Source organism: Osmia lignaria, unplaced genomic scaffold, assembly GCF_051020975.1.
Source record: "Osmia lignaria lignaria isolate PbOS001 unplaced genomic scaffold, iyOsmLign1 scaffold0003, whole genome shotgun sequence".
Lineage (NCBI taxonomy): Eukaryota > Metazoa > Arthropoda > Insecta > Hymenoptera > Megachilidae > Osmia > Osmia lignaria.
The window spans coordinates 20,819,709-20,841,279 of NW_027478160.1; positions in this window are offsets into that span (position 1 = coordinate 20,819,709).

Sequence of the window (21,571 nt, forward strand, 5' to 3'; positions counted from 1 at the left end):
TTGCGCGCTGCAAATGCCACTTCCAGCTTAGCTGTGCAGAAGAAGAACAACAAGAAGAAGAAATATCTCGAAATATGTCCGTCAGGCCTCTTCCCTTGAGATAAATCTGCAAATATCTCGGAAACGAAGCGAGCTATGGCAAAATGTTAAGAGACCTTTTTTGTAGAGAATTAAGTTTCGTACTTTTTATGTTCTATGATATTTTTCGATCAGAGGCGTAGTTCTCGAGATATATCAAGATATTTAAAAGTTCCGAAGCCGCACCAACATAATAGAGATACAGAAACACCGTGGCCCCTTTCTTTGAGATAACTCTGCACGATTGCGAGCTGGAAATACCACTTCCAGGTTAGCTGTGCAGAAGAAGAACAACAAGAAGAAGAAATATCTCGAAATATGTCCGACAGGCCCCTTCCCTTGAGATAAATCTGCAAATATCTCGGAAACGAAGCGAGCTATGGCGAAATGTTAAGAGACCTTTTTTGTAGAGAATCAAGTTTCCTACGTTTTATCTTCTATGATATTTTTTGATCAGATGCGTAGTTCTCGAGATATATCAAGATATTTAAAAGTTCCGAAGCCGCACCAACATAATAGAGATACAGAAATACCGTGGCCCCTCTCTTTGAGATAACTCTGCACTATTGCGAGCTGCAAATGCCACTTCCAGCTTAGCTGTGCAGAAGAAGAACAACAAGAAGAAGAAACATCTCGAAATATGTCCGTCAGGCCCCTTCCCTTGAGATAAATCTGCAAATATCTCGGAAACGAAGCGAGCTATGGCAAAATGTTTAGAGACCTTTCTTGTAGAGAATTAAGTTTCCCACTTTTTATGTAGTATGATATTTTTTGATCAGATGCGTAGTTCTCGAGATATATCAAGATATTTAAAAGTTCCGAAGCCGCACCAACATAATAGAGATACAGAAACACCGTGGCCCCTTTCTTTGAGATAACTCTGCACTATTGCGCGCTGCAAATGCCACTTCCAGCTTAGCTGTGCAGAAGAAGAACAACAAGAAGAAGAAATATCTCGAAATATGTCCGTCAGGCCCCTTCCCTTGAGATAAATCTGCAAATATCTCGGAAACGAAGCGAGCTATGGCAAAATGTTAAGAGACCGTTTTTGTAGAGAATTAAGTTTCCTACTTTTTATGTTCTATGATATTTTTCGATCAGAGGCGTAGTTCTCGAGATATATCAAGATATTTAAAAGTTCCGAAGCCGCACCAACATAATAGAGATACAGAAACACCGTGGCCCCTTTCTTTGAGATAACTCTGCACGATTGCGAGCTGGAAATGCCACTTCCAGTTTAGCTGTGCAGAAGAAGAACAACAAGAAGAAGAAATATCTCGAAATATGTCCGTCAGACCCCTTCCCTTGAGATGAATCTGCAAATATCTCGGAAACGAAGCGAGCTATGGCAAAATGTTAAGAGACCTTTTTTGTAGAGAATAATGTTTCCTACAATTTACGTTCTATGATATTTTTTGATCAGAAGCGTAGTTTTCGAGATATATCGAGATATTTAAAAGTTCCGAAGCCGCACCAACATAATAGAGATACAGAAACACCGTGGCCCCTTTCTTTGAGATAACTGTGCACTAGTGCGAGCCGCAAATGCCACTTCCAGCTTAGCTGTGCAGAAGAAGAACAACAAGAAGAAGAAATATCTCGAAATATGTCCGTCAGGCCCCTTCCCTCGAGATAAATCTGCAAATATCTCGGAAACGAAGCGAGCTATGGCAAAATGTTAAGAGACCTTTTTTGTAGAGAATTAAGTTTCCTACTTTTTATGTTTTATGATATTTTTTGATCGGATGCGTAGTTCTCGAGATATATCAAGATATTTAAAAGTTCCGAAGCCGCACCAACATAATAGAGATACAGAAACACCGTGGCCCCTTTCTTTGAGATAACTCTGCACTATTGCGACCTGCAAATGCCACTTCCAGCTTAGCTGTGCAGAAGAAGAACAACAAGAAGAAGAAATATCTCGAAATATGTCCGTCAGGCCCGTTCCCTTGAGAGAAATCTGCAAATATCTCGGAAACGAAGCGAGCTATGGCAAAATGTTAAGAGACCTTTTTTGTACAGAATTATCTTTCCTACAATTTACGTTCTCCGATATTTTTTGATCAGAAGCGTAGTTTTCGAGATATATCGAGATATTTAAAAGTTCCGAAGCCGCGCCAACATAATAGAGATACAGAAACACCGTGGCCCCTTTCTTTGAGATAACTCTGCACTATTGCGACCTGCAAATGCCACTTCCAGCTTAGCTGTGCAGAAGAAGAACAACAAGAAGAAGAAATATCTCGAAATATGTCCGTCAGGCCCCTTCCCTTGAGATAAATCTGCAAATATCTCGGAAACGAAGCGAGCTATGGCAAAATGTTAAGAGACCTTTTTTGTAGAGAATTAAGTTTCCTACTTTTTATGTTCTATGATATTTTTCGATCAGAGGCGTAGTTCTCGAGATATATCAAGATATTTAAAAGTTCCGAAGCCGCACCAACATAATAGAGATACAGAAACACCGTGGCCCCTTTCTTTGAGATAACTCTGCACGATTGCGAGCTGGAAATGCCACTTCCAGTTTAGCTGTGCAGAAGAAGAACAACAAGAAGAAGAAATATCTCGAAATATGTCCATCAGGACCCTTCCCTTGAGATAAATCTGCAAATATCTCGGAAACGAAGCGAGCTATGGCAAAATGTTAAGAGACCTTTTTTGTAGAGAATTATGTTTCCTACAATTTATGTTCTATGATATTTTTTGATCAGAAGCGTAGTTTTCGAGATATATCGAGATATTTAAAAGTTCCGAAGCCGCACCAACATAATAGAGATACAGAAACAGCGTGGCCCCTTTCTTTGGGATAACTCTGCACTATTGCGAGCTGGAAATGCCACTTCCAGTTTCGCTGTGCAGAAGAAGAACAACAAGAAGAAGAAATATCTCGAAGTATGTCCGTCAGGACCCCTCCCTTGAGATAAATCTGCAAATATCTCGGAAACGAAGCGAGCTATTGCAAAACGTTAAGAGACCTTTTTTGTAAAGAATTAGGTTTCCTACTTTTTATGTTCTATGATATTTTTTGATCAGATGCGTAGTTCTCGAGATATATCAAGATATTTAAAAGCTCCGAAGCTGCACCAACATAATAGAGGTACAGAAATACCGTGGCCCCTTTCTTTGAGATAACTCTGCACTATTGCGAGCTGCAAATGCCACTTCCAGCTTAGCTGTGCAGAAGAAGAACAACAAGAATAAGAAATATTTCGAAATATGTCCGTCAGGCCCCTTCCCTTGAGATAAATCTGCAAATATCTCGGAAACGAAGCGAGCTATGGCAAAATGTTTAGAGACCTTTCTTGTAGAGAATTAAGTTTCCTACTTTTTATGTAGTATGATATTTTTTGATCAGATGCGTAGTTCTCGAGATATATCAAGATATTTAAAAGTTCCGAAGCCGCACCAACATAATAGAGATACAGAAACACCGTGGCCCCTTTCTTTGAGATAACTCTGCACTATTGCGAGCTGTAAATGCCACTTCCAGCTTAGCTGTGCAGAAGAAGAATAACAAGAAGAAGAAATATCTCGAAATATGTCCGTCAGGCCCCTTCCCTTGAGATATATCTGCAAATATCTCGGAAACGAAGCGAGCTATGGCAAAATGTTAAGAGACCTTTTTTGTAGAGAATGAAGTTTCCTACTTTTTATGTTGTATGATATTTTTCGATCAGAGGCGTAGTTCTCGAGATATATCAAGATATTTAAAAGTTCCGAAGCCGCACCAACATAATAGAGATACAGAAACACCGTGGCCCCTTTCTTTGAGATAACTCTGCACGATTGCGAGCTGGAAATGTCACTTCCAGTTTAGCTGTGCAGAAGAAGAACAACAAGAAGAAGAAATATCTCGAAATATGTCCGTTAGGCCCCTTCCCTTGAGATAAATCTGCAAATATCTCGGAAACGAAGCGAGCTATGGCAAAATGTTAAGAGACCTTTTTTGTAGAGAATTAAGTTTCCTACTTTTTATGTTCTATGATATTTTTTGATCAGATGCGTAGTTCTCGAGATATATCAAGATATTTAAAAGTTCCGAAGCCGCACCAACATAATAGAGATACAGAAACACCGTGGCCCCTTTCTTTGAGATAACTCTGCACTATTGCGCGCTGCAAATGCCACTTCCAGCTTAGCTGTGCAGAAGAAGAACAACAAGAAGAAGAAATATCTCGAAATATGTCCGTCAGGCCCCTTCCCTTGAGTTATATCTGCAAATATCTCGGAAACGAAGCGAGCTATGGCAAAATGTTAAGAGACCTTTTTTGTAGAGAATTAAGTTTCCTACTTTTTATGTTCTATGATATTTTTCGATCAGAGGCGTAGTTCTCGAGATATATCAAGATATTTAAAAGTTCCGAAGCCGCACCAACATAATAGAGATACAGAAACACCGTGGCCCCTTTCTTTGAGATAACTCTGCACGATTGCGAGCTGGAAATGCCACTTCCAGCTTAGCTGTGCAGAAGAAGAACAACAAGAAGAAGAAATATCTCGAAATATGTCCGTCAGGCCTCTTCCCTTGAGATAAATCTGCAAATATCTCGGAAACGAAGCGAGCTATGGCAAAATGTTAAGAGACCTTTTTTGTAGAGAATTAAGTTTCGTACTTTTTATGTTCTATGATATTTTTCGATCAGAGGCGTAGTTCTCGAGATATATCAAGATATTTAAAAGTTCCGAAGCCGCACCAACATAATAGAGATACAGAAACACCGTGGCCCCTTTCTTTGAGATAACTCTGCACGATTGCGAGCTGGAAATACCACTTCCAGTTTAGCTGTGCAGAAGAAGAACAACAAGAAGAAGAAATATCTCGAAATATGTCCGACAGGCCCCTTCCCTTGAGATAAATCTGCAAATATCTCGGAAACGAAGCGAGCTATGGCGAAATGTTAAGAGACCTTTTTTGTAGAGAATCAAGTTTCCTACGTTTTATCTTCTATGATATTTTTTGATCAGATGCGTAGTTCTCGAGATATATCAAGATATTTAAAAGTTCCGAAGCCGCACCAACATAATAGAGATACAGAAATACCGTGGCCCCTCTCTTTGAGATAACTCTGCACTATTGCGAGCTGCAAATGCCACTTCCAGCTTAGCTGTGCAGAAGAAGAACAACAAGAAGAAGAAACATCTCGAAATATGTCCGTCAGGCCCCTTCCCTTGAGATAAATCTGCAAATATCTCGGAAACGAAGCGAGCTATGGCAAAATGTTTAGAGACCTTTCTTGTAGAGAATTAAGTTTCCCACTTTTTATGTAGTATGATATTTTTTGATCAGATGCGTAGTTCTCGAGATATATCAAGATATTTAAAAGTTCCGAAGCCGCACCAACATAATAGAGATACAGAAACACCGTGGCCCCTTTCTTTGAGATAACTCTGCACTATTGCGCGCTGCAAATGCCACTTCCAGCTTAGCTGTGCAGAAGAAGAACAACAAGAAGAAGAAATATCTCGAAATATGTCCGTCAGGCCCCTTCCCTTGAGATAAATCTGCAAATATCTCGGAAACGAAGCGAGCTATGGCAAAATGTTAAGAGACCGTTTTTGTAGAGAATTAAGTTTCCTACTTTTTATGTTCTATGATATTTTTCGATCAGAGGCGTAGTTCTCGAGATATATCAAGATATTTAAAAGTTCCGAAGCCGCACCAACATAATAGAGATACAGAAACACCGTGGCCCCTTTCTTTGAGATAACTCTGCACTATTGCGCGCTGCAAATGCCACTTCCAGCTTAGCTGTGCAGAAGAAGAACAACAAGAAGAAGAAACATCTCGAAATATGTCCGTCAGGCCCCTTCCCTTGAGATAAATCTGCAAATATCTCGGAAACGAAGCGAGCTATGGCAAAATGTTTAGAGACCTTTCTTGTAGAGAATTAAGTTTCCTACTTTTTATGTAGTATGATATTTTTTGATCCGATGCGTAGTTCTCGAGATATATCAAGATATTTAAAAGTTCCGAAGCCGCACCAACATAATAGAGATACAGAAACACCGTGGCCCCTTTCTTTGAGATAACTCTGCACTATTGCGCGCTGCAAATGCCACTTCCAGCTTAGCTGTGCAGAAGAAGAACAACAAGAAGAAGAAATATCTCGAAATATGTCCGTCAGGCCCCTTCCCTTGAGATAAATCTGCAAATATCTCGGAAACGAAGCGAGCTATGGCAAAATGTTAAGAGACGTTTTTTGTAGAGAATTAAGTTTCCTACTTTTTATGTTCTATGATATTTTTCGATCAGAGGCGTAGTTCTCGAGATATATCAAGATATTTAAAAGTTCCGAAGCCGCACCAACATAATAGAGATACAGAAACACCGTGGCCCCTTTCTTTGAGATAACTCTGCACTATTGCGCGCTGCAAATGCCACTTCCAGCTTAGCTGTGCAGAAGAAGAACAACAAGAAGAAGAAATATCTCGAAATATGTCCGTCAGGCCCCTTCCCTTGAGATAAATCTGCAAGTATCTCGGAAACGAAGCGAGCTATGGCAAAATGTTAAGAGACGTTTTTTGTAGAGAATTAAGTTTCCTACTTTTTATGTTCTATGATATTTTTCGATCAGAGGCGTAGTTCTCGAGATATATCAAGATATTTAAAAGTTCCGAAGCCGCACCAACATAATAGAGATACAGAAACACCGTGGCCCCTTTCTTTGAGATAACTCTGCACTATTGCGCGCTGCAAATGCCACTTCCAGCTTAGCTGTGCAGAAGAAGAACAACAAGAAGAAGAAATATCTCGAAATATGTCCGTCAGGCCCCTTCCCTTGAGATAAATCTGCAAATATCTCGGAAACGAAGCGAGCTATGGCAAAATGTTAAGAGACGTTTTTTGTAGAGAATTAAGTTTCCTACTTTTTATGTTCTATGATATTTTTCGATCAGAGGCGTAGTTCTCGAGATATATCAAGATATTTAAAAGTTCCGAAGCCGCACCAACATAATAGAGATACAGAAACACCGTGGCCCCTTTCTTTGAGATAACTCTGCACTATTGCGAGCTGTAAATGCCACTTCCAGCTTAGCTGTGCAGAAGAAGAACAACAAGAAGAAGAAATATCTCGAAATATGTCCGTCAGGCCCCTTCCCTTGAGATAAATCTGCAAATATCTCGGAAACGAAGCGAGCTATGGCAAAATGTTAACAGACATTTCTTGTAGAGAATTAAGTTTCCTACTTTTTATGTTCTATGATATTTTTTGATCAGATGCGTAGTTCTCGAGATATATCGAGATATTTAAAAGTTCCAAAGCCGCACCAACATAATAGAGATACAGAAGCACCGTGGGCCCTTTCTTTGAGATAACTCTGCACTAGTGCGAGCCGCAAATGCCACTTCCAGCTTAGCTGTGCAGAAGAAGAACAACAAGAAGAAGAAATATCTCGAAATATGTCCGTCAGGCCCCTTCCCTTGAGATATATCTGCAAATATCTCGGAAACGAAGCGAGCTATGGCAAAATGTTAAGAGACCTTTTTTGTAGAGAATTATGTTTCCTACAATTTATGTTCTATGTTATTTTTTGATCAGAAGCGTAGTTTTCGAGATATATCGAGATATTTAAAAGTTCCGAAGCCGCACCAACATAATAGAGATACAGAAACACCGTGGCCCCTTTCTTTGAGATAACTCTGCACTAGTGCGAGCCGCAAATGCCACTTCCAGGTTAGCTGTGCAGAAGAAGAACAACAAGAAGAAGAAATATCTCGAAATATGTCCGTCAGGCCCCTTCCCTTGAGATAAATATGCAAATATCTCGGAAACGAAGCGAGCTATGGCAAAATGTTAAGAGACCTTTTTTGTAGAGAATTAAGTTTCCTACTTTTTATGTTCTATGATATTTTTTGATCAGATGCGTTGTTCTCGAGATATATCAAGATATTTAAAAGTTCCGAAGCCGCACCAACATAATAGAGATACAGAAACACCGTGGCCCCTTTCTTTGAGATAACTCTGCACTATTGCGAGCTGCAAACGCCACTCCCAGCTTAGCTGTGCAGAAGAAGATCAACAAGAAGAAGAAATATCTTGAAATATGTCCGTCAGGCCCCTTCCCTTGAGATATATCTGCAAATATCTCGGAAACGAAGCGAGCTATGGCAAAATGTTAAGAGACCTTTTTTGTAGAGAATTAAGTTTCCTACTTTTTATGTTCTATGATATTTTTTGATCGGATGCGTAGTTCTCGAGATATATCAAGATATTTAAAAGTTCCGAAGCCGCACCAACATAATAGAGATACAGAAACACCGTGGCCCCTTTCTTTGAGATAACTCTGCACTATTGCGCGCTGCAAATGCCACTTCCAGCTTAGCTGTGCAGAAGAAGAACAACAAGAAGAAGAAATATCTCGAAATATGCCCGTCAGGCCCCTTCCATTGAGATAAATCTGCAAATATCTCGGAAGCGAAGCGAGCTATGGCAAAATGTTTAGAGACGTTTTTTGTAGAGAATTAAGTTTCCTACTTTTTATGTTCTATGATATTTTTTGATCAGATGCGTAGTTCTCGAGATATATAAAGATATTTAAAAGTTCCGAAGCCGCACCAACATAATAGAGATACAGAAACACCGTGGCCCCTTTCTTTGAGATAACTCTGCACTACTGCGAGCTGCAAATGCCACTTCCAGCTTAGCTGTGCAGAAGAAGAACAACAAGAAGAAGAAATATCTCGAAATATGTCCGTCAGACCCCTTCCCTTGAGATAAATATGCAAATATCTCGGAAACGAAGCGAGCTATGGCAAAATGTTAAGAGACCTTTTTTGTAGAGAATTAAGTTTCCTACTTTTTATGTTCTATGATATTTTTTGATCAGATGCGTTGTTCTCGAGATATATCAAGATATTTAAAAGTTCCGAAGCCGCACCAACATAATAGAGATACAGAAACACCGTGGCCCCTTTCTTTGAGATAACTCTGCACTATTGCGAGCTGCAAATGCCACTTCCAGCTTAGCTGTGCAGAAGAAGAACAACAAGAAGAAGAAATATCTCGAAATATGTCCGTCAGACCCCTTCCCTTGAGATATATCTGCAAATATCTCGGAAACGAAACGAGCTATGGCAAAATGTTGAGAGACCTTTTTTGTAGAGAATTAAGTTTCCTACTTTTTATGTTCTATGATATTTTTTGATCGGATGCGTAGTTCTCGAGATATATCAAGATATTTAAAAGTTCCGAAGCCGCACCAACATAATATAGATACAGAAACACCGTGGCCCCTTTCTTTGAGACAACTCTGCACTATTGCGCGCTGCAAATGCCACTTCCAGCTTAGCTGTGCAGAAGAAGAACAACAAGAAGAAGAAATATCTCGAAATATGCCCGTCAGGCCCCTTCCATTGAGATAAATCTGCAAATATCTCGGAAACGAAGCGAGCTATGGCAAAATGTTAAGAGACCTTTTTTGTAGAGAATTAAGTTTCCTACTTTTTATGTTCGATGATATTTTTTGATCAGATGCGTAGTTCTCGAGATATATCAAGATATTTAAAAGTTCCGAAGCTGCACCCACATAATAGAGCTACAGAAACACCGTGGCCTCTTTCTTTGAGATAACTCTGCACTATTGCGAGCTGCAAATGCCACTTCCAGCTTAGCTGTGCAGAAGAAGAACAACAAGAAGAAGAAACATCTCGAAATATGTCCGTCAGGCCCCTTCCCTTGAGATAAATCTGCAAATATCTCGGAAACGAAGCGAGCTATGGCAAAATGTTTAGAGACCTTTCTTGTAGAGAATTAAGTTTCCTACTTTTTATGTAGTATGATATTTTTTGATCAGATGCGTAGTTCTCGAGATATATCAAGATATTTAAAAGTTCCGAAGCCGCACCAACATAATAGAGATACAGAAACACCGTGGCCCCTTTCTTTGAGATAACTCTGCACTATTGCGCGCTGCAAATGCCACTTCCAGCTTAGCTGTGCAGAAGAAGAACAACAAGAAGAAGAAATATCTCGAAATATGTCCGTCAGGCCTCTTCCCTTGAGATAAATCTGCAAATATCTCGGAAACGAAGCGAGCTATGGCAAAATGTTAAGAGACGTTTTTTGTAGAGAATTAAGTTTCCTACTTTTTATGTTCTATGATATTTTTCGATCAGAGGCGTAGTTCTCGAGATATATCAAGATATTTAAAAGTTCCGAAGCCGCACCAACATAATAGAGATACAGAAACACCGTGGCCCCTTTCTTTGAGATAACTCTGCACTATTGCGCGCTGCAAATGCCACTTCCAGCTTAGCTGTGCAGAAGAAGAACAACAAGAAGAAGAAATATCTCGAAATATGTCCGTCAGGCCCCTTCCCTTGAGATAAATCTGCAAATATCTCGGAAACGAAGCGAGCTATGGCAAAATGTTAAGAGACGTTTTTTGTAGAGAATTAAGTTTCCTACTTTTTATGTTCTATGATATTTTTCGATCAGAGGCGTAGTTCTCGAGATATATCAAGATATTTAAAAGTTCCGAAGCCGCACCAACATAATAGAGATACAGAAACACCGTGGCCCCTTTCTTTGAGATAACTCTGCACTATTGCGAGCTGTAAATGCCACTTCCAGCTTAGCTGTGCAGAAGAAGAACAACAAGAAGAAGAAATATCTCGAAATATGTCCGTCAGACCCCTTCCCTTGAGATATATCTGCAAATATCTCGGAAACGAAACGAGCTATGGCAAAATGTTGAGAGACCTTTTTTGTAGAGAATTAAGTTTCCTACTTTTTATGTTCTATAATATTTTTTGATCGGATGCGTAGTTCTCGAGATATATCAAGATATTTAAAAGTTCCGAAGCCGCACCAACATAATATAGATACAGAAACACCGTGGCCCCTTTCTTTGAGACAACTCTGCACTATTGCGCGCTGCAAATGCCACTTCCAGCTTAGCTGTGCAGAAGAAGAACAACAAGAAGAAGAAATATCTCGAAATATGCCCGTCCGGCCCCTTCCATTGAGATAAATCTGCAAATATCTCGGAAACGAAGCGAGCTATGGCAAAATGTTAAGAGACCTTTTTTGTAGAGAATTAAGTTTCCTACTTTTTATGTTCGATGATATTTTTTGATCAGATGCGTAGTTCTCGAGATATATCAAGATATTTAAAAGTTCCGAAGCTGCACCCACATAATAGAGCTACAGAAACACCGTGGCCTCTTTCTTTGAGATAACTCTGCACTATTGCGAGCTGCAAATGCCACTTCCAGCTTAGCTGTGCAGAAGAAGAACAACAAGAAGAAGAAACATCTCGAAATATGTCCGTCAGGCCCCTTCCCTTGAGATAAATCTGCAAATATCTCGGAAACGAAGCGAGCTATGGCAAAATGTTTAGAGACCTTTCTTGTAGAGAATTAAGTTTCCTACTTTTTATGTAGTATGATATTTTTTGATCAGATGCGTAGTTCTCGAGATATATCAAGATATTTAAAAGTTCCGAAGCCGCACCAACATAATAGAGATACAGAAACACCGTGGCCCCTTTCTTTGAGATAACTCTGCACTATTGCGCGCTGCAAATGCCACTTCCAGCTTAGCTGTGCAGAAGAAGAACAACAAGAAGAAGAAATATCTCGAAATATGTCCGTCAGGCCCCTTCCCTTGAGATAAATCTGCAAATATCTCGGAAACGAAGCGAGCTATGGCAAAATGTTAAGAGACGTTTTTTGTAGAGAATTAAGTTTCCTACTTTTTATGTTCTATGATATTTTTCGATCAGAGGCGTAGTTCTCGAGATATATCAAGATATTTAAAAGTTCCGAAGCCGCACCAACATAATAGAGATACAGAAACACCGTGGCCCCTTTCTTTGAGATAACTCTGCACTATTGCGCGCTGCAAATGCCACTTCCAGCTTAGCTGTGCAGAAGAAGAACAACAAGAAGAAGAAATATCTCGAAATATGTCCGTCAGGCCCCTTCCCTTGAGATAAATCTGCAAATATCTCGGAAACGAAGCGAGCTATGGCAAAATGTTAAGAGACGTTTTTTGTAGAGAATTAAGTTTCCTACTTTTTATGTTCTATGATATTTTTCGATCAGAGGCGTAGTTCTCGAGATATATCAAGATATTTAAAAGTTCCGAAGCCGCACCAACATAATAGAGATACAGAAACACCGTGGCCCCTTTCTTTGAGATAACTCTGCACTATTGCGAGCTGTAAATGCCACTTCCAGCTTAGCTGTGCAGAAGAAGAACAACAAGAAGAAGAAATATCTCGAAATATGTCCGTCAGGCCCCTTCCCTTGAGATAAATCTGTAAATATCTCGGAAACGAAGCGAGCTATGGCAAAATGTTAACAGACATTTCTTGTAGAGAATTAAGTTTCCTACTTTTTATGTTCTATGATATTTTTTGATCAGATGCGTAGTTCTCGAGATATATCGAGATATTTAAAAGTTCCAAAGCCGCACCAACATAATAGAGATACAGAAGCACCGTGGGCCCTTTCTTTGAGATAACTCTGCACTAGTGCGAGCCGCAAATGCCACTTCCAGCTTAGCTGTGCAGAAGAAGAACAACAAGAAGAAGAAATATCTCGAAATATGTCCGTCAGGCCCCTTCCCTTGAGATATATCTGCAAATATCTCGGAAACGAAGCGAGCTATGGCAAAATGTTAAGAGACCTTTTTTGTAGAGAATTATGTTTCCTACAATTTATGTTCTATGTTATTTTTTGATCAGAAGCGTAGTTTTCGAGATATATCGAGATATTTAAAAGTTCCGAAGCCGCACCAACATAATAGAGATACAGAAGCACCGTGGGCCCTTTCTTCGAGATAACTCTGCACTAGTGCGAGCCGCAAATGCCACTTCCAGCTTAGCTGTGCAGAAGAAGAACAACAAGAAGAAGAAATATCTCGAAATATGTCCGTCAGGCCCCTTCCCTTGAGATAAATATGCAAATATCTCGGAAACGAAGCGAGCTATGGCAAAATGTTAAGAGACCTTTTTTGTGGAGAATTAAGTTTCCTACTTTTTATGTTCTATGATATTTTTTGATCAGATGCGTAGTTCTCGAGATATATCGAGATATTTAAAAGTTCCGAAGCTGCAGCAACATAATAGAGATACAGAAGCACCGTGGGCCCTTTCTTTGAGATAACTCTGCACTAGTGCGAGCCGCAAATGCCACTTCCAGCTTAGCTGTGCAGAAGAAGAACAACAAGAAGAAGAAATATCTCGAAATATGTCCGTCAGGCCCCTTCCATTGAGATAAATATGCAAATATCTCGGAAACGAAGCGAGCTATGGCAAAATGTTAAGAGACCTTTTTTGTAGAGAATTAAGTTTCCTACTTTTTATGTTCTATGATATTTTTTGATCAGATGCGTTGTTCTCGAGATATATCAAGATATTTAAAAGTTCCGAAGCCGCACCAACATAATAGAGAGACAGAAACACCGTGGCCCCTTTCTTTGAGATAACTCTGCACTATTGCGAGCTGCAAATGCCACTTCCAGCTTAGCTGTGCAGAAGAAGAACAACAAGAAGAAGAAATATCTCGAAATATGCCCGTCAGGCCCCTTCCATTGAGATAAATCTGCAAATATCTCGGAAACGAAGCGAGCTATGGCAAAATGTTAAGAGACCTTTTTTGTAGACAATTAAGTTTCCTACTTTTTATGTTCTATGATATTTTTTGATCAGATGCGTAGTTCTCGAGATATATCAAGATATTTAAAAATTCCGAAGCCGCACCAACATAATAGAGATACAGAAACACCGTGGCCCCTTTCTTTGAGATAACTCTGCACTACTGCGAGCTGCAAATGCCACTTCCAGCTTAGCTGTGCAGAAGAAGAACAACAAGAAGAAGAAATATCTCGAAATATGTCCGTCAGACCCCTTCCCTTGAGATAAATCTGCAAATATCTCGGAAACGAAGCGAGCTATGGCAAAATGTTAAGAGACCTTTTTTGTAGAGAATTAAGTTTCCTACTTTTTATGTTCTATGATATTTTTTGATCAGATGCGTAGTTCTCGAGATATATCCAGATATTTAAAAGTTCCGAAGCGGCACCAACATAATAGAGATACAGAAACACCGTGGCCCCTTTCTTTGAGGTAACTCTGCACTATTGCGAGCTGCAAATGCCACTTCCAGCTTAGCTGTGCAGAAGAAGAACAACAAGAAGAAGAAATATCTCGAAATATGTCCGTCAGGCCCCTTCCCTTGAGATAAATCTGCAAATATCTCGGAAACCAAGCGAGCTATGGCAAAATGTTAAGAGACCTTTTTTGTAGAGAATTAAGTTTCCTACTTTTTATGTTCTATGATATTTTTCGATCAGAGGCGTAGTTCTCGAGATATATCAAGATATTTAAAAGTTCCGAAGCCGCACCAACATAATAGAGATACAGAAACACCGTGGCCCCTTTCTTTGAGATAACTCTGCACTAGTGCGAGCCGCAAATGCCACTTCCAGCTTAGCTGTGCAGAAGAAGAACAACAAGAAGAAGAAATATCTGGAAATATGTCCGTTAGGCCCCTTCCCTTGAGATAAATCTGCAAATATCTCGGAAACGAAGCGAGCTATGGCAAAATGTTAAGAGACCTTTTTTGTAGAGAATTATGTTTCCTACTTTTTATGTTCTATGATATTTTTTGATCAGACGCGTAGTTCTCGAGATATATCAAGATATTTAAAAGTTCCGAAGCCGCACCAACATAATAGAGATACAGAAACACCGTGGCCCCTTTCTTTGAGATATCTCTGCACTATTGCGAGCTGCAAATGCCACTTCCAGCTTAGCTGCGCAGAAGAAGAACAACAAGAAGAAGAAATATCTCGAAATATGTCCGTCAGGCCCCTTCCCTTGAGATAAATCTGCAAATATCTCGGAAACGAAGCGAGCTATGCCAAAATGTTAACAGACCTTATTTGTAGAGAATTAAGTTTCCTACTTTTTATGTTCTATGATATTTTTTGATCAGATGCGTAGTTTTCGAGATATATCGAGATATTTAAAAGTTCCGAAGCCGCACCAACATAATAGAGATACAGAAACACCGTGGCCCCTTTCTTTGAGATAACTCTGCACAATTGCGAGCTGCAAATGCCACTTCCAGCTTAGCTGTGCAGAAGAAGAACAACAAGAAGAAGAAATATCTCGAAATATGTCCGTCAGGCCCCTTCCCTTGAGATAAATCGGCAAGTATCTCGGAAACGAAGCGAGCTATGGCAAAATGTTAAGAGACCTTTTCTGTAGAGAATTAAGTTTTCTAGTTTTTATGTTCCATGATATTTTTTGATCAGATGCGTAGTTCTCGAGATATATCAAGATATTTAAAAGTTCCGAAGCCGCACCAACATAATAGAGATACAGAAACACCGTGGCCCCTTTCTTTGAGATAACTCTGCACTATTGCGAGCTGAAAATGCCACTTCCAGCTTAGCTGTGCAGAAGAAGAACAACAAGAAGAAGAAATATCTCGAAATATGTCCGTCAGGCCCCTTCCCTTGAGATAAATCTGCAAATATCTCGGAAACGCAGCGAGCTATGGCAAAATGTTAAGAGACCTTTTCTGTAGAGAATTAAGTTTTCTACTTTTTATGTTCCATGATATTTTTTGATCAGATGCGTAGTTCTCGAGATATATCAAGATATTTAAAAGTCCTGAAGCTGCACCAACTTAATAGAGATACAGAAACACCGTGGCCCCTTTCTTTGAGATAACTCTGCACTAGTGCGAGCCGCAAATGCCACTTCCAGCTTAGCTGTGCAGAAGAAGAACAACAAGAAGAAGAAATATCTGGAAATATGTCCGTTAGGCCCCTTCCCTTGAGATAAATCTGCAAATATGTCGGAAACGAAGCGAGCTATGGCAAAATGTTAAGAGACCTTTTTTGTAGAGAATTATGTTTCCTACTTTTTATGTTCTATGATATTTTTTGATCAGACGCGTAGTTCTCGAGATATATCAAGATATTTAAAAGTTCCGAAGCCGCACCAACATAATAGAGATACAGAAACACCGTGGCCCCTTTCTTTGAGATATCTCTGCACTATTGCGAGCTGCAAATGCCACTTCCAGGTTAGCTGCGCAGAAGAAGAACAACAAGAAGAAGAAATATCTCGAAATATGTCCGTCAGGCCCCTTCCCTTGAGATAAATCTGCAAATATCTCGGAAACGAAGCGAGCTATGGCAAAATGTTAAGAGACCTTTTTTGTAGAGAATTATGTTTCCTACTTTTTATGTTCTATGATATTTTTTGATCAGACGCGTAGTTCTCGAGATATATCAAGATATTTAAAAGTTCCGAAGCCGCACCAACATAATAGAGATACAGAAACACCGTGGCCCCTTTCTTTGAGATATCTCTGCACTATTGCGAGCTGCAAATGCCACTTCCAGCTTAGCTGCGCAGAAGAAGAACAACAAGAAGAAGAAATATCTCGAAATATGTCCGTCAGGCCCCTTCCCTTGAGATAAATCTGCAAATATCTCGGAAACGAAGCGAGCTATGGCAAAATGTTAAGAAACCGTTTTTGTAGAGAATTAAGTTTCCTACTTTTTATGTTCTATGATATTTTTTGATCAGAAGCGTAGTTTTCGAGATATATCGAGATACTTAAAAGTTCCGAAGCCGCACCAACATAATAGAGATACAGAAACACCGTGGCCCCTTTCTTTGAGATAACTGTGCACTAGTGCGAGCCGCAAATGCCACTTCCAGCTTAGCTGTGCAGAAGAAGAACAACAAGAAGAAGAAATATCTCGAAATATGTCCGTCAGGCCACTTCCCTTGAGATAAATCTGCAAATATCTCGGAAACGAAGCGAGCTATGGCAAAATGTTAAGAGACCTTTTTTGTAGAGAATTAAGTTTCCTACTTTTTATGTTCGATGATATTTTTTGATCAGATGCGTAGTTCTCGAGATATATCAAGATATTTAAAAGTTCCGAAGCTGCACCAACATAATAGAGGTACAGAAACACCGTGGCCTCTTTCTTTGAGATAACTGTGCGCTAGTGCGAGCCGCAAATGCCACTTCCAGCTTAGCTGTGCAGAAGAAGACCAACAAGAAGAAGAAATATCTCGAAATATGTCCGTCAGGCCCCTTCCCTTGAGATATATCTGCAAATATCTCGGAAACGAAGTGAGCTATGGCAAAATGTTAAGAGACCGTTTTTGTAGAGAATTAAGTTTCCTACTTTTTATGTTCAATGACATTTTTTGATCAGACGCGTAGTTCTCGAGATATGTCAAGATATTTAAAAGTTCTGAAGCCGCACCAACATAATAGAGATACAGAAACACCGTGGCCCCTTTCTTTGAGATAACTCTGCACTATTGCGAGCTGCAAATGCCACTTCCAGCTTAGCTGTGCAGAAGAAGAACAACAAGAAGAAGAAATATCTCGAAATATGTCCGTCAGGCCAGTTCCTTTGAGCTGAATCTGCAAATATCTCGGAAACGAAGCGAGCTATGGCAAAATGTTAAGAGACGTTTTTTGTAGAGAATTATGTTTCCTACAATTTATGTTCTATGATATTTTTTGATCAGAAGCGTAGTTTTCGAGATATATCGAGATATTTAAAAGTTCCGAAGACGCACCAACATAATAGAGATACAGAAACACCGTGGCCCCTTTCTTTGAGATAACTGTGCACTAGTGCGAGCCGCAGATGCCACTTCCAGCTTAGCTGTGCAGAAGAAGAACAACAAGAAGAAGAAATATCTCGAAATATGCCCGTCAGGCCCCTTCCCTTGAAATATATCAGCAAATATCTCGGAAACGAAGCGGGCTATGGCAAAATGTTAAGAGACCGTTTTTGTAGAGAATTAAGTTTCCTACTTTTTATGTTCTATGATATTTTTTGATCAGACGCGTAGTTCTCGAGATATATCAAGATATTTAAAAGTTCCGAAGACGCACCAACATAATAGAGATACAGAAACACCGTGGCCCCTTTCGTTGAGATAACTCTGCACTAGTGCGAGCCGCAAATGCCACTTCCAGCTTAGCTGTGCAGAAGAAGAACAACAAGAAGAAGAAATATCTCGAAATATATCCGCCAGGCCCCTTCCCTTGAGATAAATCTGCAAATATCTCGGAAACGAAGAGAGCTATGGCAAAATGTTAAGAGACCTGTTTTGTAGAGAATTAAGTTTCCTACTTTTCATGTTCTATGATATTTTTTGATCAGATGCGTAGTTCTCGAGATATATCAAGATATTTGAAAGTTCCGAAGCCGCACCAACATAATAGAGATACAGAAACACCGTGGCCCCTTTCTTTGAGATAACTCTGCACTGTTGCGAGCTGTAAATGCCACTTCCAGCTTAGCTGTGCAGAAGAAGAACAACAAGAAGAAGAAATATCTCGAAATATGTCCGTCAGGCCCCTTCCCTTGAGATATATCTGCAAATATCTCGGAAACGAAGCGAGCTATGGCAAAATGTTAAGAGACCTTTTTTGTAGAGAATTATGTTTCCTACTTTTTATGTTCTATGATATTTTTTGATCAGACGCGTAGTTCTCGAGATATATCAAGATATTTAAAAGTTCCGAAGCCGCACCAACATAATAGAGATACAGAAACACCGTGGCCCCTTTCTTTGAGATATCTCTGCACTATTGCGAGCTGCAAATGCCACTTCCAGCTTAGCTGCGCAGAAGAAGAACAACAAGAAGAAGAAATATCTCGAAATATGTCCGTCAGGCCCCTTCCCTTGAGATAAATCTGCAAATATCTCGGAAACGAAGCGAGCTATGCCAAAATGTTAACAGACCTTATTTGTAGAGAATTAAGTTTCCTACTTTTTATGTTCTATGATATTTTTTGATCAGATGCGTAGTTTTCGAGATATATCGAGATATTTAAAAGTTCCGAAGCCGCACCAACATAATAGAGATACAGAAACACCGTGGCCCCTTTCTTTGAGATAACTCTGCACAATTGCGAGCTGCAAATGCCACTTCCAGCTTAGCTGTGCAGAAGAAGAACAACAAGAAGAAGAAATATCTCGAAATATGTCCGTCAGGCCCCTTCCCTTGAGATAAATCGGCAAGTATCTCGGAAACGAAGCGAGCTATGGCAAAATGTTAAGAGACCTTTTCTGTAGAGAATTAAGTTTTCTAGTTTTTATGTTCCATGATATTTTTTGATCAGATGCGTAGTTCTCGAGATATATCAAGATATTTAAAAGTTCCGAAGCCGCACCAACATAATAGAGATACAGAAACACCGTGGCCCCTTTCTTTGAGATAACTCTGCACTATTGCGAGCTGCAAATGCCACTTCCAGCTTAGCTGTGCAGAAGAAGAACAACAAGAAGAAGAAATATCTCGAAATATGTCCGTCAGGCCCCTTCCCTTGAGATAAATCTGCAAATATCTCGGAAACGCAGCGAGCTATGGCAAAATGTTAAGAGACCTTTTCTGTAGAGAATTAAGTTTTCTACTTTTTATGTTCCATGATATTTTTTGATCAGATGCGTAGTTCTCGAGATATATCAAGATATTTAAAAGTCCTGAAGCTGCACCAACTTAATAGAGATACAGAAACACCGTGGCCCCTTTCTTTGAGATAACTCTGCACTAGTGCGAGCCGCAAATGCCACTTCCAGCTTAGCTGTGCAGAAGAAGAACAACAAGAAGAAGAAATATCTGGAAATATGTCCGTTAGGCCCCTTCCCTTGAGATAAATCTGCAAATATGTCGGAAACGAAGCGAGCTATGGCAAAATGTTAAGAGACCTTTTTTGTAGAGAATTATGTTTCCTACTTTTTATGTTCTATGATATTTTTTGATCAGACGCGTAGTTCTCGAGATATATCAAGATATTTAAAAGTTCCGAAGCCGCACCAACATAATAGAGATACAGAAACACCGTGGCCCCTTTCTTTGAGATATCTCTGCACTATTGCGAGCTGCAAATGCCACTTCTAGGTTAGCTGCGCAGAAGAAGAACAACAAGAAGAAGAAATATCTCGAAATATGTCCGTCAGGCCCCTTCCCTTGAGATAAATCTGCAAATATCTCGGAAACGAAGCGAGCTATGGCAAAATGTTAAGAGACCTTTTTTGTAGAGAATTATGTTTCCTACTTTTTATGTTCTATGATATTTTTTGATCAGACGCGTAGTTCTCGAGATATATCAAGATATTTAAAAGTTCCGAAGCCGCACCAACATAATAGAGATACAGAAACACCGTGGCCCCTTTCTTTGAGATATCTCTGCACTATTGCGAGCTGCAAATGCCACTTCCAGCTTAGCTGCGCAGAAGAAGAACAACAAGAAGAAGAAATATCTCGAAATATGTCCGTCAGGCCCCTTCCCTTGAGATAAATCTGCAAATATCTCGGAAACGAAGCGAGCTATGGCAAAATGTTAAGAAACCGTTTTTGTAGAGAATTAAGTTTCCTACTTTTTATGTTCTATGATATTTTTTGATCAGAAGCGTAGTTTTCGAGATATATCGAGATACTTAAAAGTTCCGAAGCCGCACCAACATAATAGAGATACAGAAACACCGTGGCCCCTTTCTTTGAGATAACTGTGCACTAGTGCGAGCCGCAAATGCCACTTCCAGCTTAGCTGTGCAGAAGAAGAACAACAAGAAGAAGAAATATCTCGAAATATGTCCGTCAGGCCACTTCCCTTGAGATAAATCTGCAAATATCTCGGAAACGAAGCGAGCTATGGCAAAATGTTAAGAAACCGTTTTTGTAGAGAATTAAGTTTCCTACTTTTTATGTTCTATGATATTTTTTGATCAGAAGCGTAGTTTTCGAGATATATCGAGATACTTAAAAGTTCCGAAGCCGCACCAACATAATAGAGATACAGAAACACCGTGGCCCCTTTCTTTGAGATAACTGTGCACTAGTGCGAGCCGCAAATGCCACTTCCAGCTTAGCTGTGCAGAAGAAGAACAACAAGAAGAAGAAATATCTCGAAATATGTCCGTCAGGCCACTTCCCTTGAGATAAATCTGCAAATATCTCGGAAACGAAGCGAGCTATGGCAAAATGTTAAGAGACCTTTTTTGTAGAGAATTAAGTTTCCTACTTTTTATGTTCGATGATATTTTTTGATCAGATGCGTAGTTCTCGAGATATATCAAGATATTTAAAAGTTCCGAAGCTGCACCAACATAATAGAGGTACAGAAACACCGTGGCCTCTTTCTTTGAGATAACTGTGCGCTAGTGCGAGCCGCAAATGCCACTTCCAGCTTAGCTGTGCAGAAGAAGACCAACAAGAAGAAGAAATATCTCGAAATATGTCCGTCAGGCCCCTTCCCTTGAGATATATCTGCAAATATCTCGGAAACGAAGTGAGCTATGGCAAAATGTTAAGAGACCGTTTTTGTAGAGAATTAAGTTTCCTACTTTTTATGTTCAATGACATTTTTTGATCAGACGCGTAGTTCTCGTGATATATCAAGATATTTAAAAGTTCTGAAGCCGCACCAACATAATAGAGATACAGAAACACCGTGGCCCCTTTCTTTGAGATAACTCTGCA